The sequence below is a fragment of the Adiantum capillus-veneris genome, chromosome 22 (genome assembly GCF_014529385.1).
Source record: "Adiantum capillus-veneris isolate H3 chromosome 22, ASM1452938v2, whole genome shotgun sequence".
Taxonomy (NCBI): Eukaryota; Viridiplantae; Streptophyta; class Polypodiopsida; order Polypodiales; family Pteridaceae; genus Adiantum; species Adiantum capillus-veneris.
Genome location: NC_140952.1, coordinates 70,685,561 through 70,697,827, shown reverse-complemented (window position 1 = coordinate 70,697,827; position 12,267 = coordinate 70,685,561).

The window sequence follows — 12,267 nt, the reverse complement described above, 5'->3', positions numbered from 1 at the left end:
GAGATAGATAGAAATAAAGATAAATATATAGGGAAAGAGAGAGAGAGAGAGAGGGAGAGAGAGGGAGGGAGATAGAGAGAGATAGATATATAGGGAAAGAGAGAGAGAGAGAGAGGAAAAGAGAGAGATAGGGAGAGAGGAAAATTGGGCTCCAAAGGTATACCTGAGCAAACAGCACCAAGATTACCTTCAAGGGGAGGACGCTTTGTTGAACGAAGTGCTTGCTTTACATGGAGGCGCAGGCATGACTCTGGGATGGAGCTTCCGCTTCGTAGTTCAACTGCACGACCGAAAAGGGGAGAGAGAGAGAGAGAGAGAGAGAGAGAGAGAGAGAGAGAGAGAGAGAGAGAGAGAGAGAGAGAGAGAGAGACTCAGTGAGAGAAATAGAATTACTTATTGCATTACATTAGAATTGTAATGTTACAATCAATTGATCACTTAGACGTTGAATCTAGGTGCAGCCAACACAAAATGATGGCTACATTTACAACCATAACATATATATGTGTGTACATATACATTTGTTTATGCATGTATGTAGGCACTAAGTACGAGAGCATAGCACTCGAAGGTTAGACGCTTTCTCTTGGATATAGTCCTTTTTTAATCATGACGTTGCAGTCATTGATCCACTCATGCATGGACTACCGCAATGTACCTTTGGTTTTACCACGGCTGAGACTGCAATGATATCTAAAGAGGTGCAGTTGACAAGTCTACTAGTATGTATATGTATCTACATGTTTGTGTGCTAATATACTTGTGTACATATTTATAGATGAGTAAGTAGGGTAGAAAGCTTAATCTTATATTGCTCTTTGTAATGTAGATGTCAGACGAGAGACCAACTGGTGAGGAGCAGCCACCTGGCTCTTCTTTTGGTTGGTTCACATTTCAGGTGGGCTCCCACCCGGGGTGGACATCACCTCCAGTGGACTCGAGTCTTGAGTCGGTGAGAACAAGAAAAGAAATGAAGAATGTTTCTACGTAGTTAACCGTAAACCATGAGTGTCATAGGGTTTTCTTTGTTATTTGTAGGCATGGCCATCCTACACCTACCCTTCTCAGGTTCCTCCACCAGTTGTAGATCTTGACTTACAGTGGGCTATCTCTTTACGAGAGCAGTACCTCCGTTCGACGGAGGATTTGTTTGGCCGCTACACTCCGCAGCAGCTTGCGACCTACGGTATTTTCTGCAGACTACACCATGGGAAAGTCAGGGAGAGACTCCTAACCTACAGAGCTTCGCACCGACGGCACCTCCCTCTACTCTCCCTTCCTATTGTCCTACTCCTATTCCATCGTAGGGTCCTACTCCCCTTGCATCGCAGGGTCCTACTCTCCTTGCATCACAAAGTCCTACTCCCATGGCATCACAAGGTCCTACGCCACTCCATTCCACTCCTGCTTTGCCAGAACATCGTCGACGGACTTCCTCTGGTAGTGCGCGTTGACGCTCGTCTCAGGACAACGAGCGTCATGAGAGACGAAGCGACAGTGGATCTTGTGGTTTCACATGTTTTGGTAGTGGTGGGGGAACAAGTCCCCACTTTCACAGCGTGCCGCCCCTGACATAGAGGAAGAGGATACTGACGTACCCGTGCCAGACACGCATGGGTACTACTACAGGGTTAAATATGGCGGGGAGGTGGATTTTGGCACAGCACAGGGCAAAGCATTTCGACGCCATATACAAATTCTTATACATTATTCAACGTATAAGAACTGTTTTATAAAGTTTAGAGACCAAATGCCCGATCATGCACGGTACATTGAGGACACTTTGTTAGCTAATTTTCAAACGCCCTCGATTAACGTTTTTCACAAAAATGGTTGGAGAGCTACATAAAGACATTTCTAAACAACAATTAGTCCAGTGTGCGGTGCGCAGCAACCAACGAGGTCAGTTATCCAGATAGGAGTTACTATGGTGGCAACATGGCAGACGCGGAGTGGGAGTCAGCTCATCATATAGAAACAACACGAGGCTTGCGCAAGACAAAGTCCCACGCACTATGGCTCAGGAGGCAAGGGAGCTTGGAAGGATAAATATGTAAGATTAATCGAATTATAACGTTGATCGGTGATTATAAAGATTGTAGTTGATGATTTGGTATTGTTATTGCTAACTTAGGAAAATATCACTCTTCCTCCAACCAGAGAGATGGTCAAGTATCGGGAGCGACATACAAAATTTGATACTTGGCGATGGTTGTTTAAAAACAACCACATCTCTCGCGAGCAATTCAACGCGGCGGTTGGACCATTACAAGCGATAAGTTTAAACAAGTAATTTTGTATCAATTATTTTGAGGTGTTGATAATTGTTTAATTTGGTTTGGGTTTATGTAAAGTCAAAGTGATCCAACATACATGCCTCTGGACGGTGACGAGTTAGAGGAGGATTAGATAGAAAAATGTTTTGTCAAAACTTTTGTAAAGTCCCAATGTAGCACAATGTATATACAACTATTTACTTTTTATTGTAACTTTTTTAAAATAGTTGATCTTCTACATTTTTATATTATCAAGGTAAAGTAAATTCATATTTAGTTCTTTGGTATTTTTTATACTCTTCAAAAAAACAATTGATGTTTCATTATTTTATACAGGTCAAAAATAAAGGTGCTGTTAACCCTCACGGCTCACGGACACCCCATCACCTACGATGGACGTGTATTATGTATTTGGTAGAGTCAGGCACCGGGCTTGTCGGTCCAATAAGGAAAGGTAGAGTGATCGCCGATGAGAGGCGCACTTTAACTTGGACATTCAAGGGATTAGTTGGTTAAGCATGGGCGCCCAAGTGTGAATGGGGTGAGCTCCTATAAAAGACAACTAAACCTAATTTTTACTCATTCTCTCATTTGTGCAATTGAAGAGTGCTCTTGCTCCATCTCCATCTTCTTCTTCTTCACCTCCTTGTGTGTGTGTGTGAGAGAGAGAGAGAGAGGGAGAGTGTGTGTGCGATCGAGCATTACGAAGGCACGACGGCGGCGAAGCGGTTGAGCGCGGCACGACTGCAGCTTCTTCTTCATCGCGGCGAGGAATCCACCACGAAGGCGAGCGTAGAGCGGTGAGTGACACACCCTTTGTTTTCTTGAGCTTGCTAGTTTAGGCTTGTTGTGTGCTTGGAGCCGTTTGTGGCTCGCATACGGTGTATTGGCAAGTCCCTTGCTTCGACAGTGCGGCAAGGAGCGCACATTTTTGGCGCCGCTGCCGGGGATATGCCCTACACTAAGCTCGGTTAGCACTTTACGCTTCCTTGTGGTGCAATTTCTATCATAGGAAAGGCAGGGAAGGAGTGTGTGGAAGGTTTCTGTTTTTTGCGTTTTCTGCAATTGCTGTCAAGTTTCAATTTCTGCTATTGTCTGCGTTTTTTCAATTTCCGCAATTTCTGCATTTTCTGCATTTTCAAGTTCGGCGTTTTCAATTTCCGCAATTTCTGCATTTCTGCGTTTTTTTAATTTTCTGCAATTTCTGTATTTTCTGCATTTTCTGCGTTTTTTCCTGCAATTTCTGTAATTTTCTGCAATTTCTGCATTTTCTGTAATTTCTGCGTTTTTTGCATACCTGCGTTTTCAATTTCTGTATTTCTGCAGAAAAAAAAAGTTTTTTTATTTTTTCTCCCAAAAATAAAAAAGAAAAAAAATAAAAAAACGCGAGTGAGCGAGCCGGTAAATTTTTCGAAAATAAAAAACGTGACTCTTAAAACGGTAAAACGGACGGGTTGGTTTGTATAAAAGATAGATCGGGATCATTTTCCCAAGCCCAAGCCCAAGCCCAAGCCCAAGCCCAAGCCCAGGCCCAGGCCTCAGTCCTCAGTCTTATGATATATACTAGACTCACTCTTATATATATACCCTACTCCCTCAAGAGAGAATGAGAGCATGTGGGACAAGTCCTCCACTCTCCTCCTTTCTCTTCCCACTTGCACCCTTAGACTTTCTAGTTTGGGCCTAGTTCCCTACTGGAAATTGACAGTTTTAGGGATTCCGAGAGCATAGAGTGACCAAACGGAGGGCTGTAAAGCACGGCACGACCCTCTGACCGATACGCTCGTTTTGAGCTATCACACGGCCCATTCCACGACACGCTCTAAAAAATCTAGCAAAAAAACAAACAAAAAACACGCTAAAAACTAGTCACAAGGCCTCCTAGAGCAGCTTTTTGACACCTTAGGGTATCAAAAGCACATGCACTTACGCTCTGGGCGGGTGCTAGAACACGAGCATATTGAGGGTGCCTCTGTTCATACGGACACCAATTACCCATCCACGATAAGCTCTAGACCCTCAACGGGGACACAAGGTAGCACCACCCAAGACCCTAAAATAGCCGCTAGTGATTCCTCCTCGGCGACTCAGAAATCATGGAAGCATACCCTAACCAAAACACTGAGAGAGAAGGCCATGCACCTCCCGAAGCTCCACAGCCTAGTACTAGTATGTTTAGCCGTTTCATGGAAACATTAGGTAGAGCTACTCGCTCGGAACCTGATGCAAATGAAGCACACGAAGGGGGTGGGGAAGTGGAATCTCCTTTCACATCGCACGTGGACCCCACACCCCCAAAGAGTGTCCATGTGGATATCCTGCCAACTTCTTACCAAGAAGGCCCTGTTGAGCTGCCTCCTTCAGAAGTTCCCTCTAGAGTACCGTTGGTGACAAGTAAAACCACGGGGAGCAACATTGCTTCTACCTCACAAGAAACCGTTAACACGTCGACTCTAGAAGGATTGTTCATTAATGATCATTGGACATACGACCTCCACACTGAGGTGTTGACGGATCTACACTCTGGCCACGCCTACCATGTAGGATGGATAGAGATTGTACAATCCACCTCTAGTGCCACGAGCATCGAAGATCAACAGAAAATGATCTGTAATGTTATCCATGGCATTATTCAATCAGAAAGGCAAAACCGAGGGGTAGATATACTCTCAACTGGCCCCATGAGATTTTTGGATACGAGCAAGGCTCAACAGCCTACTCTATCACAAATGGAGACTCCTCTAATGAGCCCCATGGACCCATCTTACGTCATTTCACCTGGGGTCTCTATGCAATCTAAGCCTCCGAGCGAAAACTTTAGCTTCCCTAACTTGGCTCAACCCTCTATCAAGGAAAACACAGTGCTCACTCCAGGGATAAGCCTGACAGAGAATGTACCGATGACATCTACGGTTAGCGCAGTGCCACTACCTAGTGTCGTAGTACCTAATATGGGGCCTCGACCGTATGTTCCTCTAGCCCCTTATGCACACATGGCCCCCACACCTCCAATTGTACCACTTGCTTATGCTCCTCGAGTGCCGCTCCTTAGCTCTTATCCGAGTGGACCTATGCCCGGTTATGTTCCATATCCTGCATCATCTACACATATGCCAAGACCGGTACCCGTTCCTCTCCCACATATGATTCCAAGAGTACCTCCACCGGCCCTGCCTCCTCACATAGGTGACTTGGTAGCGTTTGCTCAAACCATAGGTCGATCTATCGCGGAAAATATGCGTCATGCATCTGATAGAGAGCCTAGAAGTAAGGCAGTACAAATTGCCAAACTCACGCAAAAATTCAATGGGGACGAAGATGCTAGGAAACACATTGAAGTGTTTGAACAAATATGTGATTCCTTAGGGGAACGCAACGAACTACATAAGTGCAATGCCTTAAGCTTGACATTAAGTGGGAAGGCTGGAGATTGGTATAGGACCCTAAGGGTGGACGAGAAAACAATCTACCCTACCCTTCGAAGGTTGTTTCTAAAGGAGTACATACGAGAAGGTGTGCTTTGGGGTGTAGCATCTCAGCTACAGAAGGCCGAACGTAAGGAAGGAGAGTCAGTAAGGGACTTCATTAGTCGTCTAAAGCACTTAAACTCTCGTTGCCCTGTAAATGAGCGCTTCAACAATAACCAACTGCTTGATCGATTCATTCGAGGGTTGAGGAATGAAGGAATCTATAATGGACTAGTGATTAGAGGTATCACAACCTGGGAAGATGTCACTGCCAATGCAATCCAATTAGAGGACAACTTGATGATAGCAGGCATGAGGGTGTCTACTGACACGAGATCCACTAGCTCACAAGCCATTGAGTATGAACCCATGACTGCAAAGCCCATTGCCAATGAGCCAAAGGTATTTGAGACATTCTTGACAGACCTCACCAAGGCAATCCAAGAGTCTCTTAAGGATAATCGACCCCCTCAAAATAGTCACATGTATCCAAGAAGGGAGCAACAATGGTGTTCCATTTTCTTAGGTCCACATAGCACTAGTGAGTGCCCTACGTTTAGAGTAAAATTTAATGGAACTTGCAACGCATGTGGTAGGTATGGTCACCAAGCTAAGGATTGTTTAATGATCAAACGTATGATGGCAAATAGACCACCTATAGCCTGGACGGATGCGCCTCGAGCTCCTGTATTGATGCCTACTCCACCTGTTGAGCAACTACCGCAACACATGGTCCCTAGATCTCAAAATGTTGTACAAGCTACACCGCTACCACCTCCTGTGCTAGGACCGCAGCCCCCGCATCCAAGAGTCGCCCCTATGAACCAAGTGGGTTGCGAGCCATCAAATGCTTATGCAGATGGCTGTGAGGAGGAAATAGACACTAGTATTGCCTACGGACTTGATACATTGGAAGAGTGTCCTATATACTACATGGAAGATTGTTGGGGACAAGTCAAGCCGGTTTATCAAGCTGCTGCTCTCGCATCCAGAGGTCAAAATATCAACACCCAGGCTAGGAGGCCACCTCTTCAATGCTACGAGTGTGGTGGACCACATCGAGTAGCGGAGTGCCCTATTAGGCTGCAAAAGAATGCTGCACAGATGCAAATGAATCAAGGGAGCACGTCTGCAATGCCAATACTCACATGTAATCGTTGTGGCATAGATCACTTGATTTCCCAATGCCCCTATAACCCAAATGCGCCTAAAATCACACCCCTGAATTTGGTCGAAATTGCTAGTGTGACATCGCCAATACCACCCGTCGCACCTGCTTATGCGATTACACGGTCCATGCTTCAAGGGCCAGGACATATCCTCGAAGAGAGAGATACCGCGTCAGTTATCCAAGCAAAGAAAAAGAAGACACGAAGGAAGAAGTCACAGAATACGGAAAATTCAAAGCCAAGTTCCAAAACAAACATAGGAACAGGAGATGACCCCGTGTATATGAATGACCTCGAGGATGATTCAGATTCAGTCGAGACAATGGAGACTAGAACCAATACCACAAAAGGAAAGACCGACAAAGAAAACCGTAATATGGGACCAAATGAAAACCGAATGAGAGAAAACCATAAAGAGCCTCTGAAAACACCACAAGTGTTTCCAAATCCAATCCAAGACCCCCAAGATAAACCGCAGGGGCAAAAAGGGAAGAATCGTAAAAAGAAGATTGGGACGTACCCAAACCCAGTAGACGAGATCAAGCAGGTGAAACATCTAAGAGATTTAGTGGAGGAGACTCAAAGGAAACTAGAACAAGAACCCATGCAGGTCAAAATTCATGACACAGTGTTTCCCACGCAAGTTCATCCACCCCACATGAACCATAGACCGTTAGCCATATCTAGTATCATCCAAGAAGGGAGTGAGGACAGGACATCAGAAAGTGAGCATACACCTTTCTTGTTGGAGAGGATGTTTAACGAAGGAATACCTGATCCCATTGAGGAATATGAGATTCCATCCTCACCAGTTCCTAGTCAAGGACCTACACCCTGCAAAACGCCAATGAATGTTGCCAAACTAGTGGACTTCATGTCTTCTGAGGTCCGAACCACGATCATAGCAAAGCTGTATGGAGATCCTGAGTTATTCCTTGCACTTCGAGCATTCCTTAACGGAGAGCTACGAACGGGATTACCGCAGTTTGCGCAACCAAATAGGCGTGACTCGATTATGATTGATGAGGAAAATCATGTGCAATCACTTGACTTAGATGGACACGAGTCTGTGATCGAGGTACCCATTAACGAATTAGGGCAGTATTTTGAAGGCGACGAGTCTAATGCGACCCTACCCATCACTACCAAGGGATTAACTATAAAGGGAATTCTTGATGGTGGTGCGGGAGTTAGCATCGTTACAAAAGATTGTTGGGAATCCATGGGAAAACCCCGCCTCAGTGTTACTAACATTGTGGTAAAGATGGCAAATGGTACCATAGCCAAACCTATGGGGATGCTCAAGGATCTTAAGATCAAAGTTCTAAGACACAAGGTACGACATACGTTCATTGTAATGGATTTCTCTAAACACCTTATGTCATATGAAATGATTTTAGGACGACCATTCATGAGGGAAGCACAAATGGTTCACGATTGGTCTAAAAATCATGTCTATTTGCAATTCCAAGACTCTGTCCTTAGAGTGGATTTGGTGACTGATAAGGTACACCCCTTAGGGAGTAAAACCATTATTGATCATCGCTCTGACACCACAGTTCACTCGGCCCCACTACAATATTGTTACACTTGTAAGAAGGATACAGACATTGGCCAAGATTCTCCTTACATGGATGTGTTACCGGGTATGACGGAATCAGACAATGTGGATTGGGTCCACCTAGCATCAACCATAGACACTTGGGGAAATAGGGGGACGACCTGGGTAACACCTGAGGGGGATGAAATGCCTATACCCTTAAATATGCTACAAGCAATGCATATCGCTTTCGACAAGACTCATCCTAATGTAAGGAAGAAAACATACAAGTGGGTCCCTAAAGCTTCTTTAGCGACCATAGCTAGTGCTAAAAAACAGAAGCCTTGTAAGAAACGTACCACTCGCTCCAAGAAATGTAAAGAAACGCTCCGTTGGATCCCTAAACGACTATTGGAAGCCTAAGGCTACTATCAAGGAAATGATCAAATCTGGGTGCCAAAACGTAGATTGTACTCTTACCTATCACCTGGCCCATGTAAACCCAATCCCGTAGCTCCAAAACAAATCAATGATCGTGGAAAGAAAAAAATCACAGAATGTTACACACCCGCTCCCGAGCTAGTTTGGGTACCAAAGAAAGAACGATTTGTTCCACCTAGCTCAGGAAGGGGGGAGTCCCATGAAGATTCTAGCTCCTCATGTAATACATCCATAGAGGTAAAAGCTTCTACACCGCCTCCATCTATAGTAGTGGACCTCCATGAAGCTACAAAAGAATCCACACCTCCCAGTGTTCAAGAATCACCTAATGAACCACTTCAAGTTCGATCCTGGGAGAGTACCTTACCACCGTTGCAACTTGACGAGGCACCTAGGGTAATAGAAAACTACTGGCAAAAATCTTCACCTATTACCAACTGGAACAATTGGTTTCAAAGGGTGACAAGCTCATTTCAAACGGTATGATCTACCCAAGGAAGGGGGGAGTGTTTGCTGACAGTCATCATTCATTTGTTTCCCTCTCAACCTTTTTCCCTGACCTCTCAATCTCCGATCTTAGGGAATGTATATATATAGCCTTATACTCGCAAAAAAACAAAAATAGTAAAGGGCAAGAGCGCCTAGCAATGAGAGAGCACCCTATCAGATCTTACATATAAGTCCAAATTTACCGTGTCAAGTCAAGCAACACACAAAAACAACTCTTATGTTTTAAAGGCCTAACCAAATCTATCTGTCTTGTCAGAAATGGCTACTTCACCAGAGGCATGCACTTCTATTTTTGATGAAAGGTACCCCTTGTCTTTTCAACAAGTGTTCTACGTATGCTACCCTATACTTTCTTGCGAATGGGATTTGATAGAGAGCCTTGCATGTGAGAGAAATTTCGAGGAGTTAGAATGGCTGATACGTCTATGGCTAACTAGTGATCCCTACCCAGTGGCGAATGTGTCTCCAATGGCACATGCTTATTCTTTTGCACAAGATGAGTATCCACGCATCACGAGGTTCTTGATTAGCATGCTTGCACAAGAGGATGATGAAGAGGAACTAATAGAGACCGAGGAAGACTATGGCCTCACGGACAACGATTTTATTTATCTAGATGATGAGGATAGAGGCCTAGCCTTAGGGTGGCCACCCGGTTTATATAATATCCTCTTTCCTTGATTCTAAAAGGGGTGACAGATAGGTAGGTTAGGGGTCTAGATTGTGTTTTGAGTTTGTTTTTTAGGAGTTTTAATTTTTCCCACTGATGTGCCTCCTGGAGGTATTCCTTTTGTTTCCTAGTGTGTACAGGAACGTGTTGCTATTGATAGGATTTGGATCTTCATGAAACCTTCAAATCAAGCGCGACCATCAACACAAACAGGTGTTTCTTGTCCATTGGCATTGCCCTTATCTTTTTTGCATCCATGATTGTCTGCTTTGATTGTGATTGGTAGCATAATATTCAGCGCATTGGCTTAGTATCAAACATTTCATTCAATGTAATCTTTTGTCATAATCACTTGTTTAGGTGTAAAAATCAAGCAGTCCGACTAAGCTAGTTTGACCAAGCTAGGTATTAGAAATCTTCTCTTAATACCATGGGGAATGCCTTCCTAATAATCAATGGTTACTTAGGTTCTTAATCCGATTTAGGCAGCATTGTATGAAATGTACTAGGGCTTTCTAGTGGGCTTAACCCTATCGACCTTTAGCTTAAGTATTATAAAGGGATTTTACTAATGTGATGAGCCTGGGGAGGGTAACAGTGTTATATGACCCCCCAAAGTTACAAAATTAAAATGATGAAAATGAACAAACAAAAAATCAAAGTGCCACAATGTAAAATTTTAAGCTGGAAGAGAAATCTCAGCTTGATTTGGTACTTCACTCACATGTATCGCCTATGGTACTAGAGCCCTAGAGGTTCCCAGTGTGGGCGCTTTTCCTTGAAAAGCAAAAAACCCAAGGCATACAAAATAAGCACACACATCATAATTGAATCAATGTGAAAAGACCTTGGGGGGTCAAAGAAAAAGTAATCAGTTAGGCGATGATTTCATGAGAAATTCCTTTTATGGTAGCTTAACTACAAGTTTTCTAGATATAGCCTCTAGTCAGCCCTCGAACATGAATACTTGGCTCTCGCGATTAAACAACTTAATTGACCACAGAAAGTTAAGAAGCTTACCCATGGTATTAATATTCGATCTCTAGTGCTTTTCGACCGTCAAATTAGCGACCCCAGACTTGTTTAATTTTCTACCTTTACATCAGTTTATGCATTTGATTACATTGCAATTTAATGTTCATTGCTATCAAATTGTTTGAAATTCTTTGACCAATCAATTTGTCTACCTAAAACTGCATATGCTTTTTAAGAGAATGCAATTACTGTGCCAATGTTGTTTGATTTTGCAGTGACTGAAGAAGGCTAAGGACATTCATCTCAAATGCTCTTCCACCTCGACGAACCAGCTTCAACTCAATAGCTTCCGAGGACGGAATCTACATCAGGAAGGGGGGCATGTTAACCCTCACGGCTCACGGACACCCCATCACCTACGATGGACGTGTATTATGTATTTGGTAGAGTCAGGCACCGGGCTTGTCGGTCCAATAAGGAAAGGTAGAGTGATCGCCGATGAGAGGCGCACTTTAACTTGGACATTCAAGGGATTAGTTGGTTAAGCATGGGCGCCCAAGTGTGAATGGGGTGAGCTCCTATAAAAGCCAACTAAACCTAATTTTTACTCATTCTCTCATTTGTGCAATTGAAGAGTGCTCTTGCTCCATCTCCATCTTCTTCTTCTTCACCTCCTTGTGTGTGTGTGTGTGAGAGAGAGAGAGAGGGAGAGTGTGTGTGCGATCGAGCATTACGAAGGCACGACGGCGGCGAAGCGGTTGAGCGCGGCACGACTGCAGCTTCTTCTTCATCGCGGCGAGGAATCCACCACGAAGGCGAGCGTAGAGCGGTGAGTGACACACCCTTTGTTTTCTTGAGCTTGCTAGTTTAGGCTTGTTGTGTGCTTGGAGCCGTTTGTGGCTCGCATACGGTGTATTGGCAAGTCCCTTGCTTCGACAGTGCGGCAAGGAGCGCACAGGTGCTCATTTGAGCTACCTAAAATTGGGTGGCCCAAATGAGCACCTTTATTTTTGAATGAGTTGTAGCGGCAATAAGCGCGGAAATAAACGCAGCAACTGACGCGGTAATACCTGCGGGTATATTGCCGCGACTATTACCGCACTTATTGCTGAGAAACCACTATCGCGTGCATAGCCGCAATAATTGCCGCTCCCACCAATTTCTCTCTCCTTTTTCTTTTGTTTTCCCGCGGCAATGTTAGCAGTTATAGACAACTCCT